Below are 11,413 nucleotides of genomic sequence, written 5' to 3' on the forward strand. Positions count from 1 at the left end.
TATCATATTTACCACTGATGTCAATTTACTACAGATGTAGTATGATGAGATGTCGATTTACTACTGAGCAAGCTCTCAGATAACAGAATGTTAATCAGTCCATTTGCAAATGGATTTGCAATTTTCAGACTAATCGAAAGCAGTATGTTCGAGTGGGCCCCTATCTTTCAGCCTGCCGAACTATTAGCATAGGCGCAGCCAAAGGTTGTGTGCTCCTCCCCTACTTTATTCCTTTTACACCAGTGACTGCACTTCCAGCAACTCCTCGGGTTAAATTACGTTATCACATAATTACTTAATCACAAACGGCAATGAGAGCCGGTATAGGGAGGAAGTGGATCGACTTACGTGGTGTACCACTAACAACTTGGATCTTAACACCACTAAAACTGTAAAAATGATAATTGAAACCCCAGCACCCTCCCCCCTGGTAATCAAGGACACTGCTGTCAATGTGGTGGAATCCTGCAAATTCTTGGACACCATCAATTCAATTCAATTCAAGATGCTTTATTAGCATGACCGATGAGTACAATCAGTGTTGCCAAAGCAAATAAAAATAATAAAATTAACATGGAACAAAACAAAAAGTAAAAGCAAAATAAAATCTACAGGCATACTACAGACATTTACAACAAAGACATATCATAAAATATTTACATATACTGTAAACATATTGAGCATTATTGGGAGACAGACTCACTGTTCCTCAGGCTGGGCTGCCAGTTAAACTGAGTTCCCTCCTCCCTCTCCCAGTAGGATTGGGACCCGTTGTGATTCTGGCAGGTGTGGGAACTCTGGGACTAGATTTCTGCATTAGGGGAAGAATGTTTCGCCAACCCCAGAGTATCTGTCACAGTGCAGTAGGAAGTGCACCTCTGTCTCTATTTCTCCCTGCTGGCAGTGGAAGTCTGCCTGTCACCCAGTTTCTATGGCCAGGCTCTGGTCACTGAGCCTGTACTTCCTCAGGGTCTGTTTCTTTTTGCTGTTTCTTATCTTGGTCAAATATTCGGCTAGTGTGTATTATCTTTTTAGGGTTCTATAGCATTCCAGTTTATGTTGTGTTTGTGTGTGTGTGTCCCACTGTGAGAGATATTGCTGTTTGATCTGTGCTGTGATGTGGTTGAGTCTGAGTTGTGGTGCTCTAGCAGTGCTGTCCTGATGCTGGTTAGTGTCAGTGTGGCTCAGGTCAGTGAGCCTCAGGACCAGCTGGCTCAGGGGGCTCGGTTTTGGGCTCAGCTCTTGGTTCAGCTGAGGTTGGCTCTTGGTTCATGTTTATCAATAGTGGGTACTGACCTAATTCGGCTCCGCATCTGTTGTTAGGTGTTTCTGTGGGGTGTTTGTCCCATTTAGTGTTGTAGCGGCAATGCTTATTAATAAGACAGAATTAAGTGTTGCTGTGCTTTCCCAAATGAGGCCTCATCTCTCTGTTCATCTCTGTGGTGCAGCCACAGAGAAACTATTCATGCAGGCTGATTTAAAGATGTTTTCTTTTGATAAGGGACAGCTCCCAAATGGGGATGCACTTAGCTAAGCCTGGCTATCATGATCAATGGTCATCCATTGGCGCCTATCTGTCTAGGGAGTGCCAGATGGACACTGGACTGCATTCCTAAGTGTCAGGAGTAAGTGACTCATATCTCACCTTGATCAACCAATCAGGGACTGGTAGGGCCGAGTAACCCACGTGGGACTCTGATGCCCATGGAACTTTCAGCCAATCAACGAGCTGAAGTTCCTCCAGGTAAAAACAGGCAACACAGAGGGCCTGAGAGAATTCTGTGGATTCTGTGGTCTTTTCTAAAGGGAATTCAAAGGAGAATTCCAGGGCAGGACGGCCCAGGAGCAGAAGGCTCCCAAGGGTAGGACATTCTCGCAGCGCGCCTCCTGACCATCCTGAGACTCAGCCCAGACAACCACGGAACGGCCAGTGTGTCCGAGTGGAGGTTGCCAGAGAGTAACCAGAGGATTCACCCGAGGTTAGCAAGCCTCATGAACTGTACTCCTGGTCTGTGGGGGGACCCCACACTTCACTGCCGTATAGGGCAATGGGTTGGATTACACTTTGAAATATGCCTTGAGTGCCTTCTCTCTCAGTGCCTTCACTGCCAGGTCAATACTCCCAGATGAGCTGATGGTGAGGCCGAGATATGTGTAGCTGGATTTGTTCTCCAATGTGTTGTTGTTGAGTGTGAATTTGTATCTGTTTCCCTGAGGTCTTGCTTTCTTCTGGAAAACCATAACTCTGGTCTTGTCCAGATTGACTGTCAGCACCCAGGTCTGACAGTACTGCTCCAGCACTGCCAGTTTCTGCTGCAGCCCCTGTTCTGTGGGCGACAGCAGGACCAGATCATCTGCATAGAGCAGGAACTTGATTTCTGTGTGGTGTGTAGTGTGAGACCAGGGGCTGCAGACTGTTCCAACATTCCTGCTAATTCATTGATATAGATATTGAACAGTGTTGGGCTCAGGCGGCAGCCCTGTCTCTCCCCACGGCCTTGGGTGAAGAATTTGGTCCTTTTGTTTCCAATTTATACTGCACATTTGTTCTCTGAATACGTTGATTTAATAATGTCGTACACTTTGCCCTCTATGCCACTTTGGAGTAGTTTATAAAACAATCTTTCATGCCAAATCGAGTCAAATGCTTTTTTGAAATCGACAAAGCAGGCAAAAATGTTTCCTTTCCATACATCATCTCAAACACTCTACGCCGGGATCAAAACATTGCTTCCATTATAAAGAAAGCACAGCAGTGCATGTACTTTTTGAGACATCTCAAAAAGCTTGGCATTGCACAATTATTCTCATACTGTTCTACAGAGCCATAATTGAAAGTGTGATTACTTTTTCTATCATCGTCTGGTTTGGCTCCGCTACTGCACAGTCCAAAAAACAATTGCAGCACATTATCAAGTGTGCTGAGAAAGTGACTGGCTGCAGTCTTCCATCCCTCACCATGCTTTACCAATCTAGAACAGTGAATTGGGCCACCAAGATTGTTGCAGATCCCTGCCACCCATCATTTATTTCAAAAGCTTCCCTCCAAAAAACGTTTTAAAGCAATCAAAACCAAAACCAACAGACACCTGGACAGTTTCTTTCCCTATGCCATATCCTTGCTTAACCAGCATCCTCCCCCAACAACTCTTCGTTTCAGCTGAAACAAGTTTTAACTATTATTACTGCTTAGTTCATACATCTTGTATATCTTGCGCTTAAGAACTGGCGCGTCTTCCCAACATGTTTACATAGTTGCACCTTACTCCTCAGACCGTACTTTAGCACATGGTCTGAACTTGCCATGTGTGTTGCATATACTATAATGTCTATTTTTCATACATTTGCACTGTACTGTAAAATGTGAATGTGCCTGTGCCTCACAACAGTAGGTCCCTGAGTTCAATTCCTGGGTGATATCAGCATGGAGTTTTATGTTATCCTTGTGTGTCTGTGTGTGCTATGGTATGCCATCCTGGGTGTATCCTGCCTTGTGCCTGTTGCTTTGGATAGGCTCCAGTTCCCTAGCAACTCTGTATTTGATAAAGCGGTTAGAAAATGGATGGATGTAACAGTAGGAATACTCTTTGATCATCTACATCCTCATCCATGTTTACTTGTTGCTTCCACATACCAGTCAAGACTGCTATCCTACATAATTAGACTTTTTTAAAGTCTCTCAGTCTTCCTATCTCATGGAACCCGTGGCACAACAATTTCAATAACTGCATACTCAAGACACAAAGCACATGACACAACACAACTTAGAGGCCATTACTCACAGAACAGTACAAGAACTCCATTGGCCCAAGTTACAAAAACCCAGATGTCCCAAAGAAGCTGTCCAGCATCTCAAGATCTCTTAAACCATCTCCAGTCGGTGACCTAGAATGCCTCCTTCAGGCACAGAGCAGAAACTCGGTGTCGTTCCAGGCATCCACCTCATTCCAAGCCATTGTAAACAATGTGGTCCCTTATACACCCCGCCTCTATCCCACTACCCTGTGATTTTCTGAATTCAGCTTTAGATAGCGGCAGGAAGACAATATCTTGGATGATTACCCAGTGTCAACAACCTCTCTTGGGTGCTGTGGTTGAAACTGTGGTCCAGTTTCTTCTGTCTCTTATTCCTACTGTGTTCTGAAGCCCTCTCTCTTGATCTGAGGCCCAATTAGATGTATCACAAAAGTGTCTATGCAAGGAGAGCCTTAGATTAATGAGAGGAAGCTCAAAGAACAAGATGAGAAACACATGAACCCTTTGGGAGACACTGACCAATCAATGCAATCTTAAAGTTATCATATTCCTTGACACCTGTGGTCCCACACTTATTTTTTCATTTTGTGACAGTAACCCAGCTAGGAAATATAAGGCTTCTATCCTTGCAGAAAATTAAAATGATGTTTGGTCTTTTATTGTGGTTCAAAGAGGGTGTTGTGAAATATTAACCTGGTGCTAGGGAGAGCATATGTCAAATACTGTTTATGGAGTAAACAGCATGTGTGTGTATGATCCTGTGGATATGTATTTTGGATGATGAGTGGACAGTAGAATACCTCCAGGTTATGTAAGAGTTTCAGCAGCTCAAATTGATGAGCAGCTACCTTTTAACTCATTCATTTTATGATAATGGGCTGACCTAGAACCTGGCATGCTACAATTCTTAAGCCAATGCATACAGTAGTGAAGGCCTTTCATCAAGCTTAGAAAGGTTCCGGTTTGCTACATTTATCCTTCTTTTTCTGTGCATCACACTAGACTTCTAAGTACCACCAGACAAGATCTATATTAAATTGGTGAATATCCTTTAAGGACATCAAACTGGTGATGTGAGTGTGTGTAGTACTGGCACAACTTTAATTCAACAATGACCAAGGAATTAAGCTCATACTCGTTATCACAAGTTATTTAAAGCCTTTGGTTTTAAATACAATGCTGTTGGTCAGTTATTTCAGTGGTTTAAATGTTTACTAAGAAGTTTAATAAAAACTAGTTTAAATGTTGTTTTTTTTTATTAGAAAAAGTTATAAAGATTCATTTCTTATGAGTCATGTGTCGAGTGTTGATTATCCCCGTCCTTTTTTTTTAAAACCAAAATATGGTCACCCTAGTTAAGGACTAGACCAGTCTAGTCGTAGGCTTGGCTGGCTTGAGGGTCTCCTTGAGTTTCCATTAATTCTCCTTGGCTGTACCCTTCTGTTGCCTTTGTGTTTTAATGAAGCTTGAGTTATGGCGGACCACCTCCTCTTCTTTCTCCCTATCAGCGCTTATCGCTTAAGTGTTTTACTTCTATGCACCACGAATGAAATGTCACACATTGAAAACAAGATAATTTGGTGGCGACGTCTTTGCCACCATGCAGCAGTCTAATGTCGTTAGTGATGCATGGGTCAGCTTTTTTTTTACCTGCACCCGCCCGACCCAATTTAAAATGATAAAAGTACTGACCCGAAGCCGGTCCGAACTCGCTCCATTAGAAATTACACTGAACAATATTCGAACATTCATTTGAACAAAATGTATTGAAACAGCATATCCAGATTCCTTGTTTTAAACTGACTCAAGTAGCCTAGTCTTGTGACTGTCATTTTTGTAAAGTGCTTCACAATCGATGCAGATAACGTAACCTGTGCTTTTTTCTTCTGTTATGCTGACTAACTCGCCAAACTTTTCCCACCTGGCTCTTTTGTCCCTCTCTATTCTTTATTTTTATCTCACTGTTCTGGAGTTGTGTCCTGATCTGCTCTAATGAGATTGCCATTGTTTCTTTCTTTGTAATACACTGTTGTCTGTATGCTTATGTTTTCTCCCCCTTTGCCTTGTGATACAAGCAATTGGGGCTTAAATATGGTAAAATGTCAGTTTTAAACCTTAAAATCACTTTAATTTAAGATACAAATGATTGGTTTTCTGCAATATTTTGCTTTTGGTCATTTATTAACCCACACCCGCCAAACCCGACCTAAAATATTTTTTTAATCCGAGTCAACCCGCGCATCACAGAGTGGTTATGCTGTTTACATTTTGATATGTGAATGTGGTTCGACCATTGTAATTATTATTGTTCCTACCATTTTGTTCTTACTTTTGAATATCTTACTTTGAGTTTGAAAGTTCAAAGTGTAATTTAAAGAAGCAGTCAAAGCTGAAGGGTTATTTTGGATCACTGGCTCAAATCTGGGACTCTGAAACGCAAACATAGCGACGATAGTGACAACGCAGTGCTGTAATTCTAATTCTAACATCTTGATAAATGTGATGTGCAAGGAAGCAGAAGGTGTGCTTGATGTGATGTCTTTGTCTGCTTCTGGACATGAGACTAAAGTTGCCAACTTGGATCCAGATATCACTTCTCTGATTGCTCAACAAAAGTAGCTCCACTCCTTACATTAACTTTTTAAGTAATAGAAACATTTGCAAAATAAGCAGCTTTGTTTGTAAAAATAGTTGTACTTTTTATCAAATTTTATTCAGTATTAGTTATTTTTAGTACATAAATATGTGATGATTTTTACAGGGTAAGAATTTGACATACTGTAGGCATAGGTGGTCCACCTCATCTGTGACTTGGTGCAAGGGGTCTGCGGACCATAGAACTTTGAGAAGCACTGAGCTATGTAATGGATCAGGAACAGTCAGCTGCTGTTTAACATATATACATAGACTACCTGGAATAGCTTGGTGTTTACTGACATTCTATAATAATAATTAATAATTGCTTACACTTATATAGTGCTTTTCTGGACACTTTTTACACATAATGGGACTCCCCTCCACCACCACCAATGTGCAGCATCCACCTGGATGATGCAACGGCAGCCATAGTGCACCAGAACACTCACCACACATTAGCTAGTAGTAGGGAGGAGAGCAGAGTAATGAAGCCAATTCATAGATGGGGATTATTAGGAGGCCATGATTGGTAAGGCCCAATGGGAAATTTGGCCAGGACGCCGGAGTTACACCCCTTCTTTTTTTCGAGAAATGCCCTGGGATTTTTAATGACCACAGAGAGTCAGGACCTCGGTTTTATGTCTCATCCGAAGGACGGCGCCTGTTTTCAGTATTGTGTCCCCGTCAAACATAATCATGTGGGAATGAGTTAAACTGATGCAGACATTTACAAATTATCACTGTACTACTGTGATAATTTGAGCTATATGAATATAATTATATCGTTCTTAATTTCTTTAGATATGCGATTGCATATTATATTCCCTATTAATCAAATTCTAAAAAGTATGCGTTTTTTTACTGCAATAACGAGTGTCACAGAAATGGCTAAAATCATTTTAACTTTTTACAAAGTATATAAACTTAATATAGTCAGATGGAGCACGTAAAAAGTTTTTCAAAAGAACTACAGTATGTAACCGAATGAAAGACTTTGATGCTTAAAATGTTTAGGAAGAAAGTGGAATACTGGTGTGTATATTTTATTTAAACTACCAATACAGGCCATAATATGTTTATGTTCCTAAATTAATATAGTTTATGACCTTCAGATGCGTTATGCTCCTTTCTATGCTCAGCTGATAAAATTTCCCCAGAATGTACTGCATTTCATTCATCAAGAGCTCTCATTTTACTGTTGTGACATTGTGGAGTGGGAGGTGCCACGGGAAGCACCAGTAAAAAGTCAAAGCCCCAGGTGAGGGACAGAAGCACCGGTGTGAAGTTAGCAGGGACCAAAAATAATGTCAAAAGAGGTGAAAATAAACATAAAAGGCAAAAAGAAAGTGTACAGCTGTGCCTTGTGACCTCCAGGCTGGGCTTGTCCTATTTAACGAGGTCCCTTCTGGAAAAAAAAAGAACCGCTAGCGGTTCTTCAACGGTGACCAGACTGGACTTACCTTATTTAATAATAATAATAATAATAATAATAATATTATTATTAATAATAATAATAATAATAATAATAATAATTCCTTACACTTATATAGCGCTTTTCTGGACACTCCACTCAAAGCACTTTACAGGTAATGGGGACTCCCCTCCACCACCACCAATGTGCAGCCATAGTGTGCCAGAATGCTCACCACACATCAGCTATCAGTGGGGAGGACAGCAGAGTAATGTAGCCAGTTCATTGAGGGGAATTATTTGGAGGCCATGATTGGTAAGGGCCAATTGGATATTTGGCCAGGACACCAGGGTTACACCCCTACTCTTTTCGAGAAGCGCCCTGGGATTTGTAATGACCACAGAGAGTTAATAGTGCACCACTCTAATGTGAACACACTATCTCCAATCTAGTTAGAAACAGCTCTCCTACTGTCAGTGAGATGAGGTAACCAGGTTCTGCTTATCTCACAAGGAAGAGTCTAAACAAATTGTCACAATGATTTGATTGACAAGCCTAATAGCACATTTAAATTATGGGCACCTGCAAAAAACAAACGGACAATAACAATAACAGGCTGCTTGCTCTTTTCCCATAGTCAAAATCCAGACTTATTCCAGATTCCTTCCAAGTAGCTTTTTAAATTTGCAAGTCCCATCTATAACTTTGGTCTTTCTGTTAGACATGTGCATGCTTTGTTGCCATTTTTCTTGTGACTACTTATCCATTCTAATGATTAAAACCCTCATTATAATAACAAAATTAATTAACACAAAATAAATATCCACAATGCCGTTTGCCCGTCAGTTTGCCATCTGTTGCTTTGCCTAGAAAACTAATAGAATAGAGTGTAAGAAAACAAACATTTTTTAGTTTAGATATTGTGGTTAATGGTGCATAATATTAAAAATTATTAATGCAAACAAAAGTTGATGAGTCAGAGAATACAATTTGCACAGACAAATATTATTTTGTACTAAAGAATTCTTGTATGTGCAAGTTCGCAACACTAATAATGGCCTGAGCTGCACAGTTTTGTTTTTGTAGACTATGTGAGAATTCAACAGTTCTACAATTTCCACTTCAGCATTGAGACTAAGATATCTTTTATCAGAATATATTTGACTAAAGACCATAGCTAGAATATACTGTATTTTACATTGTGGAGATTGCTCAAATTAATTCTATTGGATACAATTATCTGGCTAATTATTATGTTTTTTTATGTTAGGTATTACTTTTTCAGCATTTTTACTAAAGTTATCTGGCTAGTTTGAATTTAATTCAACACACTATCTGAAGCAATGGCCAGCAAGACTGAAGTTTGACTGTAACTATAATTGTTTGCACCATTAATATGAACATTACTGTTAGCTGGATGTCTTACAAGTGTACAATTTAAACTTACATGTTGACTTTAAAAGAGCAATTGCTCCACGTCACTGACTGTATAGGTTGTTGGATTTTGTTTTTATGCTCACCTAAATATCGACATTGATACTCTGCAAGGAACCATTACATTCATTTAAATATTAAATTCATATGAACCCAATCTTACTAAAATCAAAAACTGGGAACTACAATAACTCTGCCACCTTACGTTAACATGGGTAGATTTCAGTTTGATTGGCTGAGCTACTTTCTGACATCCAGCCAACAGCTGTCTCAAATGAACGTGAATAACAGCTTGTCGTTTTTTTGGAAGGACAATTTCAGAAACACGGACGTTAGGTACAGGCACGTGTATTTTTGTTTAACAACAATATATTTGTGTGGGCATCAAACACCAGAGGGAACGATGAGTAAACAGGAGCAGATCACCGGAGGAGCAGAAAGGTTACTCAGACAGAAATAGAGGCCCAAACTCAGCACATTCATCTAGCCAGTTGGAGGGACAATCAAAAAGTCAAGCAAATTTGTAAGGAAATGACGGAGTGGTGGCAAGAACACAAACAGATGCGTGGAACCTCAGCACTGCCTGCTGCTTCTGCAACATGGCAATTGGCAAGCCTAAAATGGAACTTTGCCCGATTTGAACTGATAGCAGAAGTTCGATATGCAAATTTACAAATTACATCCTGTCCCGCAGTGTGTATTCTGTAGTGATCTGCTACTTAAGATGGAGCTGTATTGTGGTTTGTGCGACAAAAGATTAGTCCTAGAGCTGGTACAGAATGAGTAGATGAGCAGGGAGGGCAAGGTAAAACAGTCCAAAATCCGAGGCCATAACAAGCAAGGGTCGAAAGCTGAGTGACTCAAAAAGAAAGCGTAGAGAGAAACCTAGAAGCCAAGGTCAGGAGGAAGCTGAAAGGTTTGTAACATAGGTAATACACAGTTCAAGGCACTGATGGAAAGTCCAAGAGGCAAGGTCAAAATTACAGCAGGGTTGAGATTTCCAAAATCAGAGCAAAGCAGAGAACTAGCGTAATAGAGAATTTGGAACATGAGAGGCACAGAGTACTTTATACAGAGGCCCAAAGACTGCTCAGGCTGACCTTAAATAGCTTGCTTCACTGGGACGCAGGGGAAAAGGTGATTGGCCACAGTTGAAACAAGCTTCCTGTCTGACTGTATTTCCATAGCAACCATCCTGACTGACAGGTGAAAACGTTTTGGTTGACTTCTGCAGGAGAATTAGCTTATTCCCCAGTGCTCCCAAGCTAATGGGAATGACACCTACAACTCTAGACATTGACAGTGGCCATGGAAATTCTAGACTTGTTGGAGCCAAACCATCCTTCTCCAGCACATTTCAGAATGCAAATGAAATTCAGTATATAAAATGGGTTCAGCCATGGCGCATAAAATTATAGTATAAAATTATACTAGCTGGTATTGAAGAAAAAGATGCCTGATGTCAATACAAAAACACTACTGATCTGCCTAAGGATTTCAGGCAAGGTCCTCTGAGTGAACTGAATGAGATAAGTTGTGATGAGTTGCGACCTGACTGAGGTGATAATGCATTACAGTGATCAGCAGGCCATGGAACCAGGAAGATCCTGCAGGGAACACAAGTATTGGATTTACTCACCTGACTATAGAAGTCAAAGAAAAGTCACGCTGCTGAGCTTTGCAAAACCCAGGCAATGTCCACCCATCCATCCATTTTCTATCCACTTCATCCATTTTAGAGTCACAGGGGAGCCAAAATCTATCCCAGCAAGCAATGGGTGCCAGTCCATTGCAGGGCAGACAAAGAAACAACCACACACACTCTCACACCAGGGCCAATTTTCCCAGAAACCAATTAACCCACCAGTTGAGTAAATAGAAGAACCTGACAGAAACCAACACAAACATGGGGAGAATATACAAACTCCAAGCAGATAGCACCCTAGGACCGGAATTGTATTCAGGGTCCCATTGCAGTGAGCAAGCAATGCTAACTACTGCACCACTCAGCCGTTACACCCAATGTTTCCTTCCATTAATACCTCATAAGTATCTTGTCCACATTCCTCAATCTGAAGGTTGGCCTCGAAATGGGCTGTATATGTACGTTAAACTTTGTGTAGAGCAATAGGTTGGGCGATAATTTAGCCCTTACGGGACACGTAGCATCTTGTC

The sequence above is a fragment of the Lepisosteus platostomus genome, chromosome 13 (genome assembly GCF_059453375.1).
Source record: "Lepisosteus platostomus isolate fLepPlt1 chromosome 13, fLepPlt1.hap1, whole genome shotgun sequence".
In the NCBI taxonomy this organism is placed as follows: Eukaryota; Metazoa; Chordata; class Actinopteri; order Semionotiformes; family Lepisosteidae; genus Lepisosteus; species Lepisosteus platostomus.